The following is a 27,847-nucleotide window of genomic DNA, read 5'->3' as shown; positions in this document are numbered from 1 at the left end:
AACTCTGTATTCACCTGACCAGAAGCTCTATTCCTCCGGCCACCGAACTTCAATAATTCCTACTATACGTAACTTCAGCATATCCCTTTCCCTTTTTAAGTTTTCTAACTTACGTGCCCGATTAAGGGATCTGATATTCTACTCTCCGATGCGTATAACGCGAGTTCGGATGATATCCTCCTGAGTAGTTCCCGCCCGGAGATCCGAATTGGGGACTATTTTACGTCCGAAATATTTTACTCGAGAGGACGGCACTATCATGTAGCCATACAGTAGAGCTGCATGCCCTCGGGAAAAATTACTGGTGTACTTTTGCCTCGCTTTTAGCCGTTCGAAGTACCATTACAGCAAGGCCGTTCCGGTTGATGTTACAAGGTTAGATCAGTCAAAAAAGGCTGCTGCCCCTCTTCAGGAACCACACGTTTGTCTGGCCTCTCAACAGATCCCATCCGTTGTAGTTGCACTCACGGTGCGACTGTCTGTCTCGCTGAGGCACGCAATCCATCCCGTCGGCCAAGGTCGATGGTTCATGGGGAAGGGGGGGGGGGGGGGGGAGAGAATTTCCAGTAATACTCATGAAAATATTTATATCAGGCTTTTTATTAAATCTTTAAGACTTTTTATTGAATATCTTCGTAAATTATCCATAAAGAAAGTTGTTGCATTGCGGTAAAAGGGGCCTATGAAGTGTAAAATAAATTTAATTGCGGTAGGGGGAAATACTCATTCGATGTCGGTAGTACTTCAGTTGCCGTCTCTTAGATTTCACTGCAATAGCAGAAACGTTTTCCCTTCATTCCAGAATTTCAAAACTTTTATGCAAAACTAAAAGAGTGAGAACGCCACGATGGTGTTTTGTCAGTGTGGCAGACTGCTGGCTGTGTCACATTAAGCCAGCAAGTGGATTCTGCAGTTATTGTTCTGGGAGGGGTCGGCCGCGGCGCGCGCGCTGTGTGTTTGCACTGTGGCGACCCGGGACGCGCGGGCCGCCAGCTCGCGTAGCCGGTTCCAGCGGCAGTGCAAGGCCACGCCGCGGCGCGGGAGGCAACTACCGACCGGTATGATCACTCTGCATCCGCGCCGGCGTCGGCCTCACGTGCGGCACTACTTGCAGAAGGCCAAGTGCTGAGGCTGGACGGGAGCCAAGGGAAATGGAATATTTTGGGTGAATTAAGCAAGTTTTGAAAACTAAACTTCCAGTGCGTAAGAAACTGAAGGTGTTCCACCACAACGTACAACTAGTTTCACTTTGTGGCAGTGAAACATGGAGGTCGTAAACGAAAACCATTCAACAGCGACGGATAGAGAGTAATGGAGGGATGCGTGATGCTAATTACTAGCAGACAGACGAAAAGAAACAATAAGATCAAGGAACAGACGAGTGTAATGAAAATGAAATGGTGGTGACTCGGCCGAGGAAAGTTTTCGAGGAGCGACATGCATGTCTATCGCTGAAGACTACAACGGATTCCATAGTCTAGAAGAGACCTTTATCCAGCAATATGTTTTAAATGGCTGCTGACTATGTCGATGATGCGACAAAAAAGTGGTGATGTATTATTTTAAAAAAAATGATTTACTGTCATTGTATCCCTCAAAAGTTTAATTTATTCCAGTTACTCCCAGCCAAGCGGAAATTGTACCCACGATGGGAACCACTGTTTTACGCAAATGATGTTTATAAATTAGTGCGTCATCTTTTCCGTTTTCACCAGAACTTTGAAGTGAGATCAAGCACGTACACGGTATAAACAATAACTTTTTACAACATACTAATCTAGTGTAGGTGAAGTCGAGACGAACATACTGATATTGGACACTTGTAGTCTATCAAGACGGCAAAAAGCCTCGAATTGACCTACAAAAGCAAGCAAATTTAAAACTCGTGCTTACCACGCAAGATTTTTACTAAAATCGCCCTTGTATACTAAAAAAATCTTGTTCTTGCACTTACAAAATGCAAAATTCACGCCTGTGTAAATTTTACCTAAAAATATTGTGCATTTTAGTAGCATAAAATTAAAATTTAAATCGTTTTGTTTGTCCGGTCTTCTTACTACGAAACTGCTGTGCTGGTAAGGGTTAAGTTTAGATGGAATTGTAAACGTTATTAGTTTTTGCATAACGTTTACAAAAGCCTTTTTTTATTGCATAACCATCACGGTAAAGTTTAGTTAATAACGTTAACGAAACAGCCGACTAAGCCGGAGGCGTAAGAGAGCGAAAGGGTATTGAAAATCTCGTGCGACGCGCATGCACATCGTTTGGTTTTGTCAAACTGAATAAACATGGCTTTTGCTCAGCTAGCTTAAATTCATTACTTCCGAAAAAGGCACATTTCAACTCGTAAACAACATCTCAAAAACAGCTAATTCAGGGACTGACAGATGTCTGCGCATTTCCGCATTTTAGCGCGTGCGAGTTCTTGAATTAGCGCTTGCGATAACCTAATTGCCTAACCTCAACACTAAATAACTCAGGAACGGCGCAACGTATCGAATTGTTTTCTTGTACACTCGGATATACGCTGTCCCAAAAAAACCACAGACAAGCTTTAGGGACTGGTTCCTTGCACCAAACCATAAAAATATTTCTAGTAAACATGGACTGCAAAATACGTACCTTAAGAGCTGTGAGCACTTGTTCTTCTTCAATGCTATGAAAGACATCTCTTCTACTTCAGTCTCGTTTTCATTCCATAGTTTGGGAGGAGGTATCATGGACCAAAACAAGGAAAAAAGTCTAGTAAACATGTGCTCTGAAATGGATACCTGCGGGGCTATGAGCACTTGTTCAGTGGAAGACATGGGTTTCACACTAGCGAAGATGAACATGTGCTCGTAGGCCGTAAGATATGATTGTTAGAGCCCATGTTTGCTGTACATTTTTTCTTGTTTTGATCCATACTAACTCCACCTAAAATATGGAAAGCAAAGAGTTTGCAGTGGAAGATATTTGTTTCGCAGTATTTATGATGAAGTGTGTATAGTCCTCAAGGCATGCATTCTAGAGGCCATGTTAACTAGCCTTTTTTTTACACTGAATAATCAAGTCGTATCCCTGAATATTCGCTTTTCATATATATATATATATATATATATATATATATATGTATATATTGCGGGGGGATGGGATGTATTTTCTTATCGCTACCAGTGAATTCGTACGGAGCAGATTGTTCAAGAATAGAAGTTTACAAAATCGTATCCGCGCTGTTTAATGCGTGCGAAACAGTTCTATTACGTCCACATGCATCACGGACGTTGTGAAAATGTATTGTCAATGATTTTTAGTTGCTTTTTAAACCGACACGTTTTCCACATGATGAGTGCTTAGCTCTGAACTGCCTAGCGACAGCGTCATTGCTTCCTGCTGTATACGTTTACCTGTTGTGACTCATACGAGAGTCTCTCCCTTTATAGGCGAGCGCCTGCTTTCGCCATTAAAGGCGCTCTCGCCGCAGGCACTCCGCCGTGCGTACGGTGCACGCATGCGGATGGCGCCGCGGGCGGCAGTTTGAGGCCCGGGGATCTGCCGGAGATCTGCGCGGGGCGCCCCGGCTGTGATGGAGCGCCGCCGGCAGCCACCGACCATCCTGATAGCGACGGCGCCACGCAATCCCGCACTTAGCAGCGCCGGGCCGGCGTGCTATCGCGCCGCACGCACGCACGCACGCGCGCTCGTGGCCACTGCGCCCAGACGCATCGCGCGCTCTTCGCTAATGCGCCCTCGCACCTCCGTTGTTAATCACGGCAAGTCACAGCCGACGGGGCCCACACGGCATGCCCGCCCACGCCCTCCCTCTTAATTCCTGGCGCCAGCGCCACGGCACGCTGCTAACGCGGTTGCAGCCACTACATTTACAAGTGACACAGTTTGCAGAAGACGAAAATTGCGTTCTGGAAATCGATTTTCGTTGTCGTGTTTCCGTGTTCGAGACGAATCGATTTTGCTGGGGAGGTCAAATTCCGGTTTTCCGAGCGTCGCGGTTTTTACAGTAATGGTGTATATAAATGAGCTGTTGCTTCTCGTCCGCATGGTGATATAATATGAGGAACACAGAATTACGAGGGCTGCTCGGAAAGTAAGGTCCGATCGATCGCAAAATGGAAACCACAGTGAAAATCCGATGAAGCTTTGCATAGAAGTGTTGGGCAGTGCCTCTAGTATGTTCCGTCCATCGCTTCACGTGGCTATCTTCAGTTCTGAGCACACAGTGACAACCTAAAGATGCATAGAAAATAGTCTCACCCGCCAAGTATGGGGGCCTGGTGAGACATTTCGCCTGATATCATGCAGCCCACATAACATAGCTGCCGTGCATTTCCTTCTTCATGACAATTCTCGTCCGCACTCTGCAGGGGCAATGAAGATGCTCCCACATTGTCGATGCGAAGTGTTCGGTCACACACAATGGAGCCCGTAACTGGCTTCCCTTGAGTTTCATCTCTGCGCGCATGAACCACTGGCTATGGAGACAACATTTTGGCACACACAAAATGAGCTGTAGACCAGCGTTCAGAATTGTCCGAAAGCACAAGCGTATTCCTTTTATGACGAGAGTGTTGGGAAGTTGGTACAACGCTACAACAAGTGTCTTAAGTCAGAGCGGCGCCTACATACAGAGGTAAGCGGAAGGTGTAGCTAAATACTCGAAATAAAACATGTTTGATTTTCACAGTGGTTCGCATTTCACGACCGCTCGGACCTTTCTTTCCGAATAGCTCTCGTATTTAGATATGCTAATTACCATGCTTTCAAGCGGAACCTCTTATTAAGTCTACAAGTGCAGTAAGAGGAAGTTGTGTCGCGAGGAGAACATTTCCATTTGAATGTGACTGAACTAGTAAAGTGGTCGAGGAGGAGGAGAACAGATTGTTGAAGTGGGTATGTTTAAAAATCTTATCCATACTAGCCAGTCCGTGCGAAATTATTTATTACGCGCACCTGGCCGCAATGGTTAGCACACTGGACTCGCATTCCGGAGGACGACGGTTCAAACCTGCGTCCGGTCATCCTGATTTAGGTTTTCTGTAATTTCCCTAAATCGCTTCAGGCAAATGCCGGGATGGTTCCTTTGATAGCGCATGACCGACTTCCTTCCCCATCCCTCCCTAATCCAGTGGGACCGGTGACCTCGCTGTTTGGGCCCCTCCCCCAAACCAACCAACCCACACACACTTGTATCACTTGCGTGGTGTAAAAAATTGCGAAGTGAGCACCTAGGAACATCATTGCGCTTAAACTTTTTGCATGCTCGTAGTGGCTTGAATTTTTCCGATGAGTAAAGATAAGTTCGTACTCCTTTGCGCAGAATTATCAACCTTTTTTCGCCAAATATTGATCACACAGTGACGGCTTTTGCTCCGCTGCTGGAATATTTTTAAAGTAGCAAAATTTGTGAAAACGAAGTCGTCAAATGGATTCAGTTTCTTTCTTGTTGAGCAATGGAGCAAGGATAATTGTTGTCGGTGACCTGCATTCTTCCTACTGTACCTGAAACGCATCTAAAAATAACACAATAATTTTAGAATAGAAATGGCTCCTGAAGTTTATTTCCATTTAGGAGCTGTAGTAATTTAACACCATCATCAGTTCTGTGATCTGACAGAAGCGAGAGCAGCAGATTCACAGTTCGTAGACAACACCCGGAGCATACGTAAATTGCACTTGCTGAAAATGATCACATATCACTGTTAAATGATCCGCAAATAAGCTCAGGGACGCGCTTCACTTACATCAGAATGAAAGCAGTGGCTGATCACGAATTGTGTTCGGGACATTGTGTGTCTTTACCATGATCTGATGAGCTCGCGGTTTCAGCTAGTTTTTCTGAAATATTACAAAAAGCATAAAAAAAGCACTCCGTCTTCAGGCCACGAGTGGCCTACCGGGACCATCCCACCGCCGTGTCATCCTCGGTGGAGGATGCGGATAGTAGGGGCGTGGGGGTCAGCACACCGCTCTCCCGGTCGTAAGATGGTATTCTTGACCGAAGCCGCTATTATTCGGTCGAGTAGCTCCTCAGTTGGCATCAAGAGGCTGAGTGCACCCCGAAAAATGGCAACAGCTCATGGCGGCCTGGATGGTCACCCTTCTAAGTGCCGACCACGCCCGACAGCGCTTAACATCGGTGATCTCACGGGAACCGGCGTATCCACTGCGGCAAGGCCGTTCCCACAAAAACCATAAATCATGTACAATTGAATAACTGTGGGGAGTGTATTGAAAATGAAAACAAGAATGTAACCAGTTTTTAATATTTTCAATTATAAATGTAATCTACATCTACTGCAGAGACACCTACACAAAATACGTCTCTTCAGTTCGACAGAGACGAGAGAAGAGGTGAGTTTCAGTTTTCTGGGGAAGCTTCGCTTCTTGCTTTTTTTTCTTAAAACATCGCTTTAAAAAAAAAAAAAAAAAAAAAACATACGAAAATCCAATTCCCATGATTTCACTCTTATCAATGGTCTGAATTTACGGTTCCTACACGTTTAATTACCCTTTTCTTGGACAACTTGATATATTTCGTTACAAAAGAGCGCACATTCACACAACAAAATTATTTGGATATATTTTTGTGGTGAAAAAGACATGACATTCTTCAAGTAATTCTTTGATAGAAAGGCCTTTGCTGCTAAAAGACACAATAGATTTACAAATTAGGCAGCTATGCAGGATATAGGGTTTTCAGCAAACTATTGGATTTGGATAATTCTACAGTTATTTCAGCCTACTCAAGCTGAACCTGATCTCCACCAACAAAATTTCGGAGGGACATATTTTCTGAGTGTTTGTTATAAGGAACCGTGGTCTCCGGTGGCTCATTACACAGTAATAATGTAATTATGTTTTCGACTTACTGTAGCAATTAATTTCGCATCTGTGAAAATTCCCTCGTAACGGAGAAAAGTCCTGTTATATGCAATCACCCAAAACCCACAACAAAAGACAGAGAACTCATAATGCAACATCCAGCAAATGCAGAAGTTCTGCGCTGCAGTTGCCGTCGCTGCGGGATCAGCTCGGCGCATGATCGTTGTGCCGCCCTTCCGTTACCGGCAGTGGAACCACACACGAGGGGCTCAGTAGTCCACAGCTCGTGTTCTAGTGGCTAGCGTTGCTACCTATGGATCACGAGGTTCCGGGTTCGACTCCCGGCCGGGTTGGGAATTTTCTCTGCCATGGGACTGGGTGTTTGTGTTGCTATCATCATTTCATCATCATGCTTGACCGTGACGAGATTGTACTGTGTCAAGATGGCGACTACGTACGGGCGCTGATAACCGCGTAGTTGAGCGCCCCACAAACCAATCATCATCATTCTCAGTAAACCTATCCATACCTGTGCATCACTGTTGATGTACAACTAACACCGGTGGAAAAGCAATACGAGACCAAAACGAGCACTACTGAATGTGAGACGGAGAGTTAAGAGTAATGTGTTATTACTGTTGTCAACCGCAAGTACCATGAGTAGAGTTGTAAAACTATTGTAGGCCACTATAGATTATCATAAATAAGCGTAGACTACAGTTTTTTTCCTAGTAGCCTTGTTCAGTTGAGATCGTAACTGCGTTACCTGTAAATTAGGTGTGTTGCTTATCTATCAGGCGCTACCTCATTTCTATCCATTTTTTCACATATGCGATCAGTGTTTTACTAGAGTCCCCTAGAAAGCGGAAGCGGTGAACCATCTAGAAACTGAGTGAGGGTATATAAAGGGCTACATAACGTAAGGAACATTTTTGTACTGCAGAGTTATCCTCCTCTCTAATACTTAAAAATAAACAGTATTTAGAGCGAAATTGATATTGGCAATGTTTAACTCAGGTTGTATTCGAAGGTTGTGGATTTGTAATGCGAAACAGAAGGCTGCTGTTGTAAAAATAAAAAAAACAATAGAGATTTATCATACAATCCTAGAAAACGCAAATTCCTCAAAAAAAGGAAAAAAATGTAGTAAAAACACAAAACAAAAACATATCAAACGTCGCTTCTGTACTAAATAGACCCTATATAGAACAGCTTCATGTTATTCATAAACAACTTTCGCACTTATTAGTAACAAGAAACCCTTGGCATTGATCATGATGAAGAATGTTCTATTGAGTACAAAATAATGATAATTAGAGTGGAGACTCAGCTAACTGGATTAATTGTTGTCATAAGTCATTCGGATAATCGAAAATCCGTATAATTGAACGCGTGGAAAAACGAGATTTTTGTATTCTTAACTGTAGAAAGCTAACTTACGTCGACAGCATGTTGATATCTTTTGGGTATGTTATATATTTATCTTGCTACAGTTTATTCATAATGAAAGGTGTTTGTTCAAAACAACAAAAACAAATTAAACATATTAAAAATCAACGAAAAGTAGTGTTTAGTAAGAGGTCAGAGATACATTTTCGTTCATACACACACATTTTCTTAAAACTACTAAAACACTACAACCTTAATCATGAAATGCCTAAAACAAGGTTTCATAGGACAGTCACTGTCGTTCAGTTTTGTTCAAAACATTTGGTAATTGCCACTTACGTAAACGATGTTTTCTCTTCATTGCTGCTACATCACGAATTCGTTTGAATTATAGTGGACTCACAGTATCAAGCTATCTTTTTCCGAACAATCTGAAATCTGTTTCCAGGACTTGAAATGCTTCCGCCTGAGATGGTCCTGCATCATTTACTGCATCTATGTTTTCTTCTGTTTCATCTTTTTGCATTTCCTATCGGTCGTTTGCCTGCAGTGATTTGAGCAATTTCGTCATCCCACATGATATGGAAACGTTGATCATTACTGTCACAAGTGACCTATTTTTTTTTATATCATCGGCATCACCGTCTTGGCATATTTGTATGTTAGTCATTAGCTCATTTATATCCTCCAAATCAGAGTCATCCATACCAGTTATTGAATTTTCCTGCTGCCGTTCCAGTATTCTGTTCCAAGCTTTGTTCAGAGTCTTCCTTTCAATCAAATCCCACGCATCTACAACCGTGATACAGTACTCCTTTAAATTCATTTGCCTGAGAACGACAAAACAACTTCTACGTTCTGTGCATTAACAGATAACAATGTGTGTAAAAGTTGTTTTCTATAAAGTCATTTTAAGGTTGAATAACACTTTGATCCCTTGGTTGCTGCAAGGATATCACATGAGGGGGCAAAAATTTGGTGTAAATACTCCATTCTGTCTAACAGTTCAGCCAAATGATGGGTGAGCGCGGTAGTCAATAAAAGTAGGAATTTTCCTTGTTTACCAATTTCGTTTCAATTTTTTTTTAACTTCAGAGATAAAAGTGGTATATACGAGTCAATAAATATATCCGTGTTCATCCATGCGCTTTTTTGGTTCGTATAAATTAAGGGAAACCTTATATTTTTCAAGCATCGGGGTTTTTTGGACTTTCCGACGTGGAGCAGAGGCATTTTATGGGTCCTGGTAGCCTTCGTGTGAACTAGTATTGTTATTCGCATTTTACTAGTTTTATATCCTGGAGCCAACTCTCTCGTCAAGATTTGTAAGGTAATGCTTTCAAATTTAATCCGGTTTCACCGGCGTAATAAGCAAAGTCGAAGTCACAGTCATTATCGTTCAATTCCTTTTCTTAGCCATGTTTCAAAGAACTTACTGACTTTTTTCACCTTGTATTTCCAATTTTCTAGTTTCATGAGATCTAAATCTGTACAACCATCCGTTAGTTGCCACAAACAATTCATCGCCATGTATTTTTTAATTAAGTGTAATGCCATTTCGCAGAGCAAAGGACCAGATACCGGTTGCCCAGTTGATCGTTGTTGTAGAAACAAATAATACGAAGCTTCTTACAAAAGTTCATTTTTCGGTATCCCCATCACTCTTCGATGGTTACTCACGTCTTCAGGATCAAGTTCGCAGTTGTACTTCAAAACTGAATCGGTATTCTTCTAAAAATCGCTTATCGTAGAAGTACCTACACCATACTTATCGGCTAACTTACGACTAGTTTCTTCTTTTTAATGAATCAATAATGTTTATTTTATCTTTAAGCGATAACGCCAATCTCTTACGCTTTGACATTTTAATCACAGAAGCGACATCTCCCGACGTTGTCCCGATTGGCAACTGCTAACTCAAACGATAATGAAACGCGAGGGGTAAAGATCGCGCTCAGAGCATGGGCTGGTAGTAGCAGCGCGTCGTGTCCAACCTGGCCCTGGCCCGACCGAGCAGGGCGGGGGGGGGGGGGGGGGGGCAATCCCCGGAGCACAAGGCTCATGGGGGCTCCAAAACCCTCAAGAGTGTGGATCTCACAAGGGGCTCAGCTGGAAAATGTAAGAATGCTATTGTCAGATACATTTTGCTAAATAATGGAAGATCCAGGTGAGTTGCGTGCGCGTGTGTGTGTGTGTGTGTGCGTGCGCGTGCGTGTTTATTCTGATCAAGGCTTGTTTCGCCGAAAGCTTTGCTTGACTGTTTTGTTGTACTTATCTGCGACCAAGCTGTATGGAGAGTGGCAACTATCCTTTTCAAAATATATTTTATGTGGTGTTGGACTCTCAAATATGTCCAAAGATGGCAACATACATCAACTTGTGAAACACGCAGTTACTGTCAGTGAACGCCGTAGACAAGGCTGTAATAGCGGAAGTAATATGAATGGGGTTTATAATGAGCTCAGGCATATTTTCTTCAGTGAAATACTGCAAAATTTTCTCCGTGTGCTTGTCTTAGCCCTAAATTACGTGGAGTACGCGGCAACCGAGAGTTGTCATAGGTTGGTACTTTTTTCGGAGTGATTCAACAACTGTTCGGTTGCAGGCCACAACGTTGGCAAACTCTGAGACAGTGCGTTGCAAGTTGTTTCTGTTTCATGTCTGACACCCATTCGAGAGGTCGCGTTGATGTTGTTAAGACCAGTTGCAGCTCACGTAGATGAGATTGCCATTGCTTTGAAATTCTCAGTAAGTTAAACTGAAATTCTCGGTAAGTCTGAAACACGTTCTGTGGCTGTGTTGTTAGGAATGTATGAGATCTTTCAACTGTTTAATCATGGCATCAGCTTGGCTAATTTTGTTGGTACCAGGTGACTACAGAAGCATGTTACTGGAAGTTCGGAATAGTGCCATTGACGTTCAGGTAAGAAACACTGAGAGCTTGTTAAAGGATTGAAAATATCTTCGCGAAAACTGAGAAACTATTCTCTCCGAATCCGAAGTTGTTGCCAGTGCGATTAATATCGACCTGAATTTCCGGAGGCGCAAACTAAGAAGAGGAAATCTTTTCATGATGAAACCAGGAATGAGATGACAGATTTGATTAAAAATATGTACTCAAGATATTTTTGTGTCATTATTTGCAATCTAATGTGCAATTTGAAAGCCCAGTATGTAGAGTGAAGATTTTGGATGACACTTTTGGGCTTTTATGGAAATGCTCGAAGACGACTGAAGGTCAGGTCGCTGATGCATGCAAGTTATTTATCGATGAATACCATCATGATGTCACAACAGATTTAGAAGAAGAAATCACATATTTAAAAACTTCTTTTTTTGGAACCATCACTCTGGAACCACTAGACCTCTTAAATAAGGACCTCTTGAATAAGCTGCACAGTCTTAAAATTTCAAGCTAATTTCCGACTGTATTTTTAGTTTTACGTATCTTTTGCACTCTTCCAGTGACTGTTGCTGAAGAAGGAAGATCTTTCAGCACTCTGGCTTCTGTTAAAAACCGTCTGATATCAACTACACATAAACGACGTCTCGCAGATTTTGGAACCTTGGCAATTGTATCTGATTTGGTAAGACAACTAGCAGACTTTGATAATGTGATTCAGAGATACGCTGAACAATAGGCCCACAAAGCACCATTGACAGAGTTATAGGCAAATAGATTACTATGTACTATCCGTTGCATGACTTATTGTGGCTTACATGCGAGCACACTGCTGTCTGCTGAAATGTGTGAGCGCGTCAGGGAACGTGACGTAGGGGGACCGACAGAACACTCCATATCGCAGCGTTACTGTACCAGACATTTGTCAATGTACAGATCACCCTTATGCTCTAAAGCAAAGTGAAAGTAAATTTAAACAATATGCAAAATAAAATTAAATGCAGCATACATACATTTTACAATAATTCATTATTGCACATTTTACAATAACTCATTATTGGGTAGCATGAAAAATCGACCGTGTAATTTCGTAACTCGTATCAGTTTTTTTCTGGTGCAGTGTAGGTCGTGCTCGAGCTATCAAATAGTTCCCTAGCTGCGGTGGTCTCGGGCTCGTGATAACTGTCTTCATCACTGTTTTCCAGATCGATATTTATTACTATTTTTTGAGTCTCTTATTCCATGAAAGCGTCATAGCACTGATATTTTTTCTCAGTATATTTAAACTTTGCTTATTCATTCATCATTGCCCGATTGGTGTGTTAGTTCTTCCACAGCTGCAGTGAGAGAATGTGGACACAACAAGGTTTATTTAAGCAGCTGCCTGTGGACTCACGTTTATGTTCATATCTGGTTGGTGACCGTTATTTGCTTTACAACATTCCAAATGATTTTGATTGCAATAGAACATCATACAAAGTATACTATAATAACTATATATTGTTTTCTGTGTCCCGCAGTTTCGCAGGGTCGGCATGCATAGGAACGGATTTGGCAAGGTTAGTTTTAAGGGGTGGCTGGATGCCCTTACTGCCGCCACCCCGTACCCTCTGGGACGGAATTAGTGTACCCCAGCTGACTGCGTCTAGTGTAATCCATGGTATAGTGCGAACTCTAATGTAAACCATGGAATAGTACGAACGTGTTCAGATGTCCGCGAGTCGTGTAACTGAGGCGAAACGTGGGGACCAGCCCCGTATTCACTTAGTGGGATGTGGAAAATCGCCTGAAAACCACATCCAGGCTGGCCGGCACACTGGCCGACGTCGGTAATCCGCCGGGCGGATTCGATCCGGGGCCGGCGCACCTGCCCGAGTCCAGGAAGCAGCGCATTAGCGCTCTCGGCTAACCTGGCGGGTAAGTGTGCTATAAACTCCAGAGTCGACATAACCGTCTTAAGAGTTTCAGCAACTGTATATATATATTTAAGATAATTCTTATTTATTTGAAAGAATTATCTCAATTGTGCTATAAACTGTTTTCTTTTTACAAAATTGTTATAATGAAATATTATGAAAATTGCAAATATATTCATAAATATTGTTTAAATTTGTAACTCTTAGTGAAAATGTGTGTGCAAATCGAAAATTTTAATGCAGAACATGTGCTCGGAAAAAAAATGCGTAATGAACACACGAACTGTCAGTTCTGTAATTGGAAAAACAATGTTATGAATTTTAATACAAGAAAGTTAAGTAAATAATTTTCACAGAAACTGTTCTGTGAATTATAATAACGAACTTACTTCACTAGTTCATTGTTTCCATCGTAAGAATAACAGCTGAAACGAAAGCATGTAATCTCTGAGTGATGAGCATTGGCTTTTGTATAGAAAACAAAGCATTTGCAGGCACTTCATTTCTGGTAAGTAATGTTTATGTTCACATCCTCTATGACATTCAAAAATTAGGGACAGTTATTTTGATAAGCTTTGTACAAACATTCTGCTCTGCGTCGGAACACTTCACACGATTTTTTCTGGTGGCGTCTGCTTTCTAGATGCAATGCAATGACATGTTACAGTCCGTATAATTTGCTCGAATGTTTACAGGCTCTGTAATATAGAATACACCCAACACGAAACATAAATTTTGCTGTTAATAGTCATTCGACGATGCACGTGTGTATACTACTGTATGCTCTGATTCAGTCGTTCGCACCATAAAAAGTTAACTTCTTGTTCGCTCGATTTTCGACGGGATTATGTCGTGCATCATAGAGTTCCACAGTATAAATTGTATTGGTGAATATATGTTAACTGTTAAATAAGAAATTATATTTACTGTATATTTGATCTAAACGAATATTTTTGTGTAGTTCCAATGCTCCCCCAGTTATATTATGTGAAAATCATGTTAAACCTTGTTTGAAATAACAATAAAATTGGATTGCTGTATCCTTCCCTCGGCCCAGTGCTGGCTAGCTTTCAGCAGCCCTTTGTCCGTGTACGACTGGACTAAATTATGAAGATGTTTGCTCCCGGCTGACAATCCGGATAATCGAGTCTCCACTGTATATAGACTTTTTTATGTTTGTACATTAATCTGTACGTACATCAAAAGCTATTGCTTTGGTTACATAGAAGCGCAGAATTTACGCGATGAGCTAATTTTTTATTGCTTACAAAATGGAATTTATTTAGGATATAAAGCACAAAATGGACTTTCTGTGAGCGACGTGCTTTTCTAATTTCGTGCAAAACAAGCAAACAGAGAAACAAAAAACAGAGAGAAGTTGTCGGCTCCCAGATTCTCTCTCTCACAAATTCGCTTGTTTTTCCTTCATAACAATGGTACAAGTCCTATCGGTAGTGCTACTTTTTATGAGGGCGTAAAAAAAAACAAAAAAAAAACACCGAAGTCTGGAATGCGCAAACCGGTGACAGGAGGGTAATATCGTGGCGTGTGTAACGAGGTGTGGTTCCGATCAGAGGGTGGAAGTTCACAGCCCGTCGCTAGAGGGCGCGCGTGCAGTCACGCGACTATACAGAGCTAGCAGCAGCATGCATCAATCGTCTAACGCTGCCAGTCGCATTGCAAACAGTGACATGGAGGCGGCAACAGAAGAGCAATGAGGTGTTTGTTGTTCGATTTCTGAGAGCGGAAGGAGTAGTAGGAACTGACATTCATCGACAAATGTCGCAAGTGTACGGCGAACACTGCATGTCCCTTGCAAGGGTCAAGGCGTGGCACAAGCCCTTCAGGGAAGGACGGGTGTCGTTAGCTGATGATGCACGGTCTGGAGCACCACACTGCATTACCGATGACATCGTCCAGCTGGTGGACGCACTCATTACCGAGGACCGCCGAGTGACAGTGAAAGCCATAGCCGCCGTGGTCGGATTGAGCGTCGGATGTGTTCACACCATTATGAATGAACGACTGCACATGCGCAAAATGTGTGCCCAGTGGGTGCCCCACATTCTTCAACCACACCAGGAAGCATGTCGAATGGTCCACTGTCTTGCTCATCTGCAGCAGTATGTTCGGGAAGGGAATGCGTTCCTGGCACGAGTGGTGGCCGGAGATGAGTCACGGTGTCATCACTTTGAGCCAGAATCAAAACGACAAGGTCTCCAGTGGAAGCATCCAGGGTCACCACCACCAAGACAATCCAAGGCCATCCACACGAGTGTAGGAAATGTTATGCTGGCGTTCTTCTTTGACCAAGATAGCCCCCTTCTGATTCACTTCCTGCAGCACTGGACAACAGTGAATGCCCGGCGTTACTCGCAAACCTTGACCACCCTTCGGCCAACACAGTCGCGGTACTCTTGCTGAAATTCAAATGGTACTCGGTCACTCTTCATTCAGTTCGGACCTCTCTCCATGTGATAGCGCCATTTTTCGTCCCCTTAAAAACAATCTGAGAGGCAAACGATTCACCTCGGACGACAACGTCCAGCTGTACGCGAGGAAATGGTTAGCATCGCAGCCCCGGGAATTTTATGAGACAGTCATTCACCGCCTTGTGTCACAGTGGGACAAGTGTCTCAACAGACAAGATGAATACTTCTAACGTACAGGTACTGGTTTCTGTAACTATGCCTCCGACTCGTTTCTTTTTGAACGCCCCTTATTCTACTCGGTAAATGTGCTGGTCAAAACTACCGAACCGTAGCTTAGCTAGATCGCAACTCTTACCATAAGTGAATGGTAGAAGTTGGCCCACAACGCATGCCGTCGACATTTGCTCTGTCGTGCAGATATTTTCAGCTCAACACAGATACAAAAATAGAACAGGATAAGAAATAAAACAATAGTCCTGAAAATGTTTATGGATAGCCTATGAAATTTAGTTGGAGTTCATGTTCATCCTGTAGGTATTTCTTTCCATCCAATGACAGTGCTTGCCCCGAATAAAGAAAATTAAAAACTCGCTGTAAAGTTAGTAATGGTATTACAAACAATACCGGAAGGAAGGAATATTTGGGTTTAACGTCCTGTCGACGACTACATCATTAAAAACAGAGCACAAACTCGAATTTTTGAGGGGTGGGCAAGCAAATTTCTCGTGTCCCTTTCTTGTCTGCCTGAAGCGAATGGGCAAACCACGAAAAACCCTAGGTCCGAAAGGCCGGACGTGAACGCGTGTTGCCATATAGTGCGGCCGCGTCACCTCGCTCGGCATGCGATGCTCTACCTATCAGCCTGTGCCTGCGCGGTAATGTCGTATGCATTCTATAGTCCAATTAAAACTGTTCGATAGTTGACGCTTCACGCGTTGGAGGTGGTTTCCTCCAACCAAACCGCTGGACAAGCCCGAACCGTTTGTCGATGTCAAACTGCCACAATAATTGGTCAGTTCACTTCCGTGTCCGGCTTTCATTCTTGATTTGTTTGGATTCGGAGTCACACATGATAACCACGCCAAAAACCACACACACACACACACACACACACACACACACACACACACACAAACGATGCTAATGAAATAGATACGTTCCATACACAGCACTAACCAAGCACTACTTGGCACGATTCAGTGTCACATAGACAGTTATCATAGTCACAGAGATCGGTTTACTTTAGATAAGCTTCGCACGATGAAGCCTCAGCGTGAAGCCGAATTTCTGAAGGCTGCAACTCGCCGTTGCGACTGTGTCACAGCAGTCATAAATATAACTACTTAAACTAATTTTGTCGCGTAACGTAGCGAATATCGTATAAATCTGCTGTGTAGAAGGTCGTAAGTTCGAATCTCGTCAAATGTAGCGGATTTTTTATTTATAAATGTGATGAAAAGAGTTTGATTATTATTTTTATTCAATTAATTAATTTAAATGTAATTGTTGTTTTTAATTCTTTTCCGCGTCATTTTCACCATCGTATTGAGTTTTTTATTTGCTCTTATTTTTCTTCTTCTCATTCCTTTTTAGTTTGGAATCTGCCTGTGTCGCCTATAACGTGGAACCAAGTGCCAACGAGGACTGTTCATCGGTTGGTAACGCGGCAGCTCGTATAGGCAGTTTGACGATAGTTTCAGGTAACCAATGCTAGTGGGTAATTACAGTTTGCTTTTAGCGCTGAAACTGAATTTTTTCTGTCTTGTTTGCTCACAGAGGTTAGCTTTAATCGCCGTGAGCAAAGCCATCTTGATTTTAGTTGTGCCGCATATTTCTGACTGCCGTTGTCTCGCATGTATTGCACATCACGAGGTTGTGGTTGTCTTAGGACATGAGTTTAAACTGAGAGCTACGAAACGCGTCGTCTGCCGCAGTTCAGTCGTTGGCCACTTATCGTCAGCCGTCGACAGAACGTCTCACATTTCCGACGTGCCTCGCGCAGCCACCTCCAACATTGCTCCGTGTTAACACAGTTAACAGCGTTTGTGAAGTAACTTGCCGTCTTTATGTGCCACTTGTAACTTTGCGGTAGCTCCCATCAGATGTGGCAACACAGTAGCGACAAGTGGCAGACGTCAACTGTTAGAAATTGTAACCGGACTATAGTTACAGCGAATAAGATTGGTTCTGTTTAAATTGTTCTTAAATACTACTGTTGGCACTCCTAAGAGCTGTATATTTACTTTCTTTGTTATTTTTCATTTATAACTCTGTTGACATCGCCCCACACACAGAAATATCGAACTTCATTCACTAGAGTCGGATGCTACTTGGCGGAAGGACACCACATCAGTTTTCTGTCAGTGAAATTTAGAATCTTTGTTGAAGTCACTGAGGGATACGTAGGTTTCACTTTACGCACGCCGGATCCATCAACAGAGGCAAAAAGATGTAAAACGATTGTCTTCTTTGAAATACGAATTATGTTAATTCTTCTCCGGTTTGATTTTTCTTGGTCATCGAATGGTCCTTCGACTCTCTCGTTTGTAGTACCGCTCCGTTCACGTTTTGCTGCTGTTTCCTATCCCATTTCCACGCCTTTTTCCACTTCCTTCTGCCATCTTTTACTTTGTCGTTCTCTCTCTTTCCTTGCATTTATCCGGTCCCAAGGCATCCTGTTTTTTTTTTAATTTTTAATTTTTTTTTTATGTCTGCGACATCTGTGTGTGAACTGTGCAAACTTTCAAAATTTTTGGTAACATTTTTGGGAAACAGCAACCTTATATGCTGTATAAAATCACTGAAAAAACAGTCTACATCGCGCGGAAAAGCCATTTCATGTAAACAGAGGATGCCGCACGACGGGATAAATGCTAGGAAAGAGAGAGAACGACAAGGTAAAAGATGACAGAATTTTTCAGTGATTTTTATATGTCCTAACTTTGCTGTGTTTGGTATTTTAATTGTTTGTGCATCATATTTCCGGAGATAGAGACTGTGGACCAGCCGCGAATTTGCCTTAACGAGTATAGAAGACAATTGAAAACCCTCGCTGAGGCTGGCCAATCTATCAGATAAGCGGTCTAGATAATACAATCACATCCTACTGCTGCTGTGAAATCGGATTTAATGCATACCAGCTAATGCGATTGTTCTACATATCTGCTAGTATGATTGTTGGGTATCGCAGATCCCAAACACTTCTAAATGTTGAGGAAGGAAAGGAAGGAAGATTGCATTTAACGTCCCGTCTACATCGAGGTCATTAGAGACTGAAAACAAGATCGACTTGTGTCAAGGATGGGGAAGTAAATCAGCAGTGTCCTTTCTAAGGAACCATCCCGGCATTTGAGTGGAGCGATTTAGGGAAATCACGGAATACCTAAATCGGGACGCGGGTTTGAACCGTCGTCCTTCCGATTGCGAGTCCAGTGTGCTAACCACTGCGCCACCTCTCTGTCTCTAAACACAGAACAACACAACTTTTTTTTTTCACTGACACGCCCTTCCACTGATTTTTTTTCTCTTGAGCAACACACAACACTCCTTTTGTTGATATCCGTATTCTTCTCACTCGGAGGTATGTGCGTGGGGAAATAAGCCCGTGGTTTTGGCTAAAGTCTCATAGTGGTGGTACACGTATTCGTGTAACTTTGCGGTCTCTATACCGCGTTCATCATAAGAATAAACGCGATGCAAAAACAGTTGTATGCTCCGCATTACGTGCGCAACGACTCAGCGGTAATACGGGACAGCCGGCCGCAGTGGCCAAGCGGTTCTAGACCCTTCTGTTCGGAACCGCGCGACCGCTACGGTCGCAGGTTCGAATCCTGCCTCGGGCATGGATGTGTGTTATGTCCTTAGGTTAGTTAGGTTTAAGTAGTTCTAAGTTCTAGGGGACTGATGACCTCAGATGTTAAGTCCCATAGTGCTCAGAGCCAATACGGGACAACAGCTTTACCGGCACATTTAACTTGGACAGCCAGCCAGCTGGTCCAACTAACCTGTAGTGATGCAAACAGTTACAGTCAAAACGCGAATAAAGACGAACAGAGAAACAAAGTAGCTTCGATTGTCATTTAACTTGTAAACAGAATGAAGTAATATTTAGCATAACTCTGGCAGTATGCTCCTCATGGTACCAGACAGGAAATGTAACAAGCTCTCATTCTTAGCTGACACAGTATTGTAATTAAAAACAAACGTAATGAAAATTGCTAATTTAAACGCAGGGTAATTTTTCTGAGCGGGATAAGTGCGACGTAAAAGCGTCTTACAGGAATTTCGCCATGTACCTACGTACTGAACCATCCCAATCCGAGGAATACATTTTAGTACTGGAACAGTCATCTGCTACGTTGATAACGAGCCAACTAACAACAGAATCCACGAAGACATCCATGCACCACATTCTTTCCTCTTTTTTATGACGTACTGGTTCGTATCCCGCCAGCGATCTGCAGTGATGTGTGACAAAGCTACGTGCATTATTTTCAGTACGTCTCGCACCTTAAATGTCTTGTTATTTCTCGCAACAAATCCCCTAACTTAAATACTGATCAATTCTGTTGAGTTTAGATTACATTGCAGCATTTGAACGGTGTGCTTGATGCTGTGAAAATTGTTTTACATGTTTCTATGGCTCTTATCACCTTGGCTCGTATGAGACCACATCTGTGGTGTAAAAAAATTGAGCCAAGTGAAGAGTATCTGAATTTTCCCAAAATTTAATTTGTTATGTTTTCTTAAGTTAAACAATATTTAGTAACAATCCTTTATGAAATGACGATAACTAATAATTTATATCTCCAATGAAAGGCGCAATTTTTTCGAGTGATACATAATTATAAACGAGAAGACGTGCATTTATTACAAAAGATGATGATCAGATATATGTTAATTAGCATACGTTTAAGGAATGTTTCACTGTTAGTTGTGAGTGGGATGGCCACTGTAGAGTACAAGGTTCTTTTCCGATCTTGAAAAGGGAAAAGTGAGTCGCAAACTGGAGTGCAACGGGCATTTCGTACCACCACTGTGGAGTGCAAGGTTCTTTTCCGATCTTGAAAAGGGAAAAGTGAGTCGCAAACTGGAGTGCAACGGGCATTTCGTACCAAATTCGGTATTCAACTACCAACTCGTAATACCATTAACCGTTGTTTTACGAAATTTAGCCGGCCGAAGTGGCCGTGCGGTTAAAGGCGCTGCAGTCTGGAACCGCAAGACCGCTACGGTCGCAGGTTCGAATCCTGCCTCGGGCATGGATGTTTGTGATGTCCTTAGGTTAGTTAGGTTTAACTAGTTCTAAGTTCAAGGGGACTAATGACCTCAGCAGTTGAGTCCCATAGTGCTCAGAGCCATTTGAACCATTTACGAAATTTAAACAGACTGGGAGTGTGTGCAAGGGAAAAAGCACATGTCGACCGCGTGCGTCAGAGGATGATGTGCGACGGATTCAACGAAGTTTTGTGCGCAGTCCCGGTAAGTCTACCAATAGAGCCAGTCGAGAACTTTGAATACCCCAACCGATTGTATGGAAAGTTCTGAGAGGGCGTTTGCTGTACAAGCCCCACTGATTACAACTTGTGCAGGCTCTCAACCCCCAATGACAAAGAGAAGCGTCTCGCATTTTGTGGTTATGTGCTAGCGAAGATGGAGGATGAAGCATTTCTACAGCGTGTAATTTTTAGCGATGAAGCGACATTCCATCTTAGCGGAAAAGTCAACAGAGACAATGTTTTCATAAGGGGTTTGGAAAGTCCACGTTCAACATTCCAACACGGAAGAGACTCAACCGAAGATCAACGAGTTCTATGCCGTATCCCGTACAAAGGTTTATGGACCATTTTCCTTTGTGGAAAGAAACCGTATTGGGAATCATGTACCTGGATATGTATCAGTGGCTGTTCCCTCAAGTTATGGAAGATTCCCAGGACTTTATTTTCCAACAGGATGGAGCTCCGCCCCATTGGCGCCGTGATGTGCGAGGCTTTTTGAACGGCTCCCTTCCTCAACGCTGGATCGGTCGCAGGGGACTTAAGGACCTGGCTCTGCGCTTCTGGGCACCGAGATCTCCTGATCTAACACCCTACGACTATTTCTTGTGGGGTTATGTCAAGGAAGCTGTTTACGTCCTGCCTCTGCCAACCACTCTGAACAATCTGCGGAACCGGATCACTGCTGCCGGTGCACTCAGTAACAGCAGATACGCTTTCGCGTGTGTAGGACGAATTTGACTACTGCGTCGATGTTTGCTGTGCAGCCAACGGTGGCCACATTGAACATTTATAATATTTATAATTATTAAAAATTAATTAATTACAAATTATTAAATTGATATCAAACTCTATGAGAAAACCTTCGATACTTTCTCATTTCATTGGTATAAAGCTGTTTCATTTTGGATTTGTACTTGAATAAATACGACGTTTTGGAAATGGGTCCATCATTTAGAATAACCCTATATGTTAATTAGCGTTTGTTTAATGCATTTTTATGTTTAAATGATGTAAGTATACGAATTGAACGAAGAAAAGAAAAGACCAAAGGGAGATTCGAATTATCAAAGCGCAGATTACCGAACTGCCATTTTCCAACGCTAACGCCTGAGCTACGCATCCAGTTCTGGGGAAAAAAAGAAGAAGCCTTGCGATTATGTGGGTTCTAAAGTTCCTCGGAAAACTTCAAAGGCCGGCCGGTGTGACCGAGCGGTTCTAGGCGCTACAGTCTGGAACCGAGCGACCGCTACGGTCGCAGGTTCGAATCCTGCCTCAGGCATGGATGTGTGTGATGTCATTAGGTTACTTAGGTTTAAGTAGTTCTAAGTTCTAGGGGACTGATGACCTCAGGTGTTAAGTCCCATAGTGTTCAGAGCCAAAACTTCAAAGCCGATTTTGTCTGTAACTTGTGAAAAAACATTAAGAACAATGGCATTTTTAATGGTGTTGCACGCTTATGCTTCACTACCAAACAGGAAGAATTGTCAGCCATTTTCACAGAACGCACTATACCGCGACAAACCTAGCGTAATAGCGTTTACAGATATAGATTTTAAAAAAAATAAAAACTGCATAGCTGTAATGTGATTAAGAAAAACATTTTTGGCTGTTAATACATTAGAATGTCTTAAAGTTTGGTGTACAGTAACATAGTTGTAAGATATGTAATACATAACTAGGACCTGATTACAAGAGCGTTAAGTGTACGTGTTCCACGGCTGCTGACAACTCATTGCGTTTGTGTCTTTTTACATCAGATTTTGATGACTGAAGTAAAGCAGTTACCGTAATCACTCCTCATTATCACCACCAACTACTCTTTTCGCCATGCTGGTTGCTTACTAATATCAGCTACCACGTGACACTCAGTGCCTGTGCTTCATCTTAAAAAGCATTTAAGAGCCATCTATATGCTAGAAACTGAACTCTATGCATTCGTATATTGACTCGCGCATTTGCGAGCTGAGCTCCCCATACGATTTAAATGACGTAACAACTTGACGCTAATACAGCTCGTCGTTTGATGCGGTTGGGTTAAGACACCGCACCGAATAGACCGGGGACTCCCTCACATCCTTGTCTCGCTAGCTAGCGCGCTGCACGGGCAGGACCTCTTGTTTTGTCAGCGATGCTAAACATTCTAAGCTCTTCTCTGGCTAATTATTTCCGTACCTTATCCCTTCACGTTTCCGGTGACTGGGATGTGAAAATGTCTTATCCTTCACTGTGCTGTTGGTTTGGCAGGTATCGTATTACATTTCGGTGTGGGTTACAGTTCCCTGCGGTCACTGTGGGGCTGTCTGTCGTGAGTGGTTGCCGTTTCAGGAAACTAGAACAACTTGTCCGCGGTTTGGCAGCTTCGCTGTAGGTCCATTGATTGTGGAGGTAAAGATCGCGAGTAAGCAAACATTCGTCCGTGAGTGAAAGGTCAGAAGCCGCACGGAGTGGCCGCGCGGTTTGGGGCGCCATGTCACAGATAGCACGGCCCCTCCCGCCGGAGGTTTGAGTCCCTCGGGCATGGGTGTGTGTGTTGTTCCTAGCATAAGTTAGTTTAAGTAGTGTGTAAGTCCAGGGACCGGTGACGTTAGCAGTTAGGTCCCTTGGGAATTCAAACACATTTGAACAAAACTAATTTCCTTCTTTCTGACTACACTCACCAACCTACTTTTTGCTAGACGGCCTCATTTGCGTCTGTTTCTTTAATATTCAGTACTATTATGATGTGTTATGTTATTTAGCTTCTGCATGCTTTCGGTAACATCTTTACTCAAATTGCTATTACTTGTAAAATTTTCTTCTCGTTTCTGTCATTTTTATGCTAGGTGTATTTCATTGCAGTTTCCGTCACATCAGTTAACTGCCCTCGCAAGAGACTAGTATACAATAAAAAGTGCAAATAGGTCTAGTTTCTTCCTGGAAGTGAACGCAATATGTAAATTGTTTAATTTGTAAGATTTTCTGCCACGTTATGTCCAAGCTCGCCCTTTTACAGTCGCCACCGCTGACGCTGACCGCATAAACGTAGAGCCACAACGCTGTTTCAGAATGTAAACTATCAAATCAAAAGTTTTCTATTGGTTGACATTAATACGCGGGTGTCACCTTTATAACAGCTTGAACTCTTGTGGGGACACTTTGAATGAGGTATCTGAATGTCTGTGGACGATTGGCAGCCAATTCTTCCTCAAGAGTTGACACCAGAGAACCTTGGACGGACGCCGAGGTCTGGAGGGAAGTCGACGTCCTAACTCATCCGGAAGGGTGGGTTCATGTCGGGTTTCTGGGTTGCCCAGTCAATTTCGGGAATGTTGTTCTCCACAAACCATTGCCTCACAGGCACTGTTTTGTGACTGGGAGCATCGCCGTGGTGATACAGTTTACGTTTCTGAACTGGTGCTTTAGTGTAGGCAGTGGGGAACCACATCCTAAACACGAACAACACCCCCATACCGCAACAAAATGGTTCAAATGGCTCTGAGCACTATGGGATTCAACTGCTGAGGTCATTAGTCCCCTAGAACTTATAACTAGTTAAACCTAACTAACCTAAGAGCATAACAAACATCCATGCCCAAGGCAGGATTCGAACCTGGGACCGTAGCGGTCTTGCGGTTCCAGACTGCAGCGCCTTTAACCGCACGGCCACTTCGGCCGGCTATACCACAAAACCACCTCCTCCGTGTGCTACGGTATAGGCAGTGCACACTTACGGCAGGTAACGTTTTCCAGGCATTCGCCAAACCCAAACCTTACCACCAGATTGCCGCAGAGTACAGCGTAGTTCATCACTGCAGATCACTCGTTTCTTGTCATCCACTGTCCAGTGCCGTCCTGTCAAGATCAGCATGTTGAGTTCCATGTGCTAAGAAGTCAGTAAAAGTACTGAATTCGCCTTATGGTGTCGGAGTAACCCACGTACGTGTAATACGCGTGCTCGTATTGTAATTTGTACCTCCGCGCAACTGTGCCTCGTGTATAAGTAAATTAATAAAGCTCAACCGTGGTGAATTCAGACAGTTGTTAGCTGAGTGGACAGCACCACTTTTGCTGCTTACACACGGCAGGAAACCTCACCACCTTAATGTATTCCAGGAATAGAGAACTTGAGGATTTAAATCCGTGAGTAATACTCTACAACTACATGCACACCTGTACTCTGCAAGCCACCTGATGATGTGTGACAGAGGGTACTTTTGTACAGCACTGTTCACACTGACCTGTTTCAGTGTGTGGAGTCGAACGATTGTTAGTGTGAACTCGAATTTCTCTAACTCTGATTTCACGCTCTTTTGCGATATGTACGTGGAAGTAAGCAAAAGACTAGTTGATTCTTGTGCGAAGAGTCCGGAGAGTGTAACAGGAAACCAAGCGGTGATGCTCCTCATGCAGCGTCCGCCTCTGGGGCTGAGCATCCCGTGACGCTGTCGCGCTTACTCGACGAACCTCTGACAAAGCGCGCTGCTCGTCTTTCTTAGCTGGTACGGGAACCGGACTGAAGGGTTGGACAGCCGCACAAATGAAAACAGAACTGGACTAAGTTCACGCGGACTCTGCACCATCATTGAAGATCATTTACTTTTGGAATAATGAATTTAAACGTGGTCGGACAAGCGCACTCTGGCTGTCCATTCGAGATCGCCACGAAGGAATACCATGACAAAATCCGTGATACGGTAATCACAGCCGACCAAAAAACGCATCCGGCACAACGTTTCAACACAATGTCTGGCGATGTTTAATCGGAGTCTGCAAGACTTTTTACGCCGATTTGTGACTGTTGATGAAACCTGGATCCATCGTTAGACTCCGGAGTCAAAAGGGCAATCAGAACGATGAACCAAGGCTATTGGAAGTGCGTCGAAGAAGACAGCGACCATTTTGTCAGCTGGTAAAATGATGGCCACGGTTTTTAGGATTCCAAGGAATAATCTTCATAGATTACTGGGAAGGTGGTAGAGCCATAACTGGGTAGTATTATGCTTCTTTGTTGGATCGTTTGACAGTTGAGTTGGCTCAAAAAAGAGCATGTCCTGTTTCAGCAGGACAATGGACCATCCCACACCTCAGTGACAGCAATGATGAAAGTGCATGAGTTGGAATTCGAATTGATTCCTCATCCACCCTATTCGCCAGACTTGTCCCAAGTGACTTTTTCCTGAAACTTCGAGTTCGAGTCTCGGCGCGGCACACAGTTTTAAAATGGCTCTGAGCACTATGCGACTTAACTTCTGAGGTCATCAGTCGCCTAGAACTTAGAACTAATTAAACCTAACTAACCTAAGGACATCACACACATCCATGCCCGAGGCAGGATTCGAACCTGCGACCGTAGCGGTCACGCGGTTCCAGACTGAAGCGCCTTTAACCGCACGGCCACATCGGCCGGCACACAGTTTTAATCTGCCAGGAAGTTTCACATCAGCGCACACTCCGCTGCAGAGTGAAAATCTCATTCTGGAAACATCCCCCAGGCTGTGGGTAAGCCATGTCTCCGCAATATCCTTTCTTTGAGGAGTGCTAGTTCTGCAAGGTTCGCAGGAGAGCTTCTGTAAAGTTTGGAAGGTAGGAGACGAGGTACTGGCAGAAGTAAAGCTGTGAGGACGCGGCGTGAGTCGTGCTTGGGTAGCTCAGTTGGTAGAGCACTTGCCTGCGAAAGGCAAAGGTCCCGAGTTCGAGTCTCGGCGCGGCACACAGTTTTAATCTGCTAGGAAGTTTCACATCAGCGCATACTCCGCTGCAGAGTGAAAATCTCATTCTGTGACTTTTTCCTGTTCCGTAAATTGAAACTTTGGCTTACTGGGAAGAAATTTTAAACAAATGAGGAAGTGACGTTGCAGTCAACGAGTATTTTGCTGATTTTGACAGAACCTATGTTTTAGAAGGAATGAAAAAGGTAGTCGATCGCTGGACCAAGTATGTATCCCTCAGAGGAGACTATGTCGTGAATTAAGAGTTCTTTACGGAACAAACACGTTCCTTTTTTTTCTTTTACCAAAGTTGTCAAACCACCCTCGTACAACTGCATCATCCGCTAAAAGCCACATGGAGTTACCGACGTTGCAACTGAACATCGCTCCACTCTTGTACTACTGGCTAAAGACGAATTAAAACCTGCGAACTTGAATACTGCGCCACTTCAGTTTAGCTGTCTCGGACGTACCGCCGCAATTCCTACAAATTTCACATACGGTGGTAGTCCGGCAAATGCGCGACTCTTTGTGATAATCTGTCTGTGACCGTATCGACAAATACCGACGGCTGTTTGGAGTTGTGCCGGTTGCTGATACCTGACACGCAAACATTGCCCACGTTACGCGTAGGAATATTTGTGGGCGAGACGGACAGCACGCCCACCGACTCTGGCGGTTCGGTCGTGTGGGCAGGGCAGAGCGGCGATGAGGGGGTAGATTGTTTGGACGCCGCGCAGAAACCGCCTGCCATCGCCCCATCGACAGTTCTGCGGCCGGCCCGCCGTGGAAACAACGCGCGTCCATATTGAACGCGAGCCTCAGAAGCGGTTTTCCGCCCGCACAGATTGCCGCCACGGGACCTCTGTTCCATTAACATTACAGTCCGCGCGGCACAGCACGCGTGTTAACCCATTCGGCAGCGGCCGGTGGTGCGTCGGTGTGGGTGCCCTCAGTTGGCCAGTTTGTAAAGGTCACGTCTGCAGACTGGCTTCTTCGCGTGACGCTGCGCACTTCATAACAAATTCGCTTTCTTCTCTCTTTTATTAAATAATTTGCCAACGAATACATTTTGTGGCCCTGTATTTACGCTCTTTACATTAAAATTACATTTACTATGGCCGTCCATTCATCTTCTCCATTGTTCCTGGAAAATTGGTGGCATTTTACCGGTACGTGAAATGCTTTTTCTGTATCCCATATC

General features: G+C 43.6%; 1 protein-coding gene across 5 annotated transcripts in view; it reads left to right on the top strand.

Annotated features, from left to right (window-relative positions):
• LOC124615399 (myocyte-specific enhancer factor 2) overlaps nucleotides 1-27,847 on the top strand; it is an 870,744-nt gene that overhangs the window by 62,347 nt on the left and 780,550 nt on the right. For 3 of the 5 annotated variants that reach the window (XM_047143243.1, XM_047143235.1, XM_047143237.1), the window contains one exon: nucleotides 17,052-17,158. The exons of the other annotated variants lie outside the window; for them this stretch is intronic. The gene's annotated coding sequence lies outside the window, so the exon portion shown is untranslated. The remainder of the gene's footprint in view (nucleotides 1-17,051; nucleotides 17,159-27,847) is intronic. 5 annotated transcript variants of the gene reach the window in all.

This window comes from Schistocerca americana, chromosome 5, assembly GCF_021461395.2.
Source record: "Schistocerca americana isolate TAMUIC-IGC-003095 chromosome 5, iqSchAmer2.1, whole genome shotgun sequence".
Classification (NCBI taxonomy): domain Eukaryota; kingdom Metazoa; phylum Arthropoda; class Insecta; order Orthoptera; family Acrididae; genus Schistocerca; species Schistocerca americana.
Note: the sequence above shows the minus strand (reverse complement) of the source record. Positions and strands in the feature narration are given on the sequence as shown.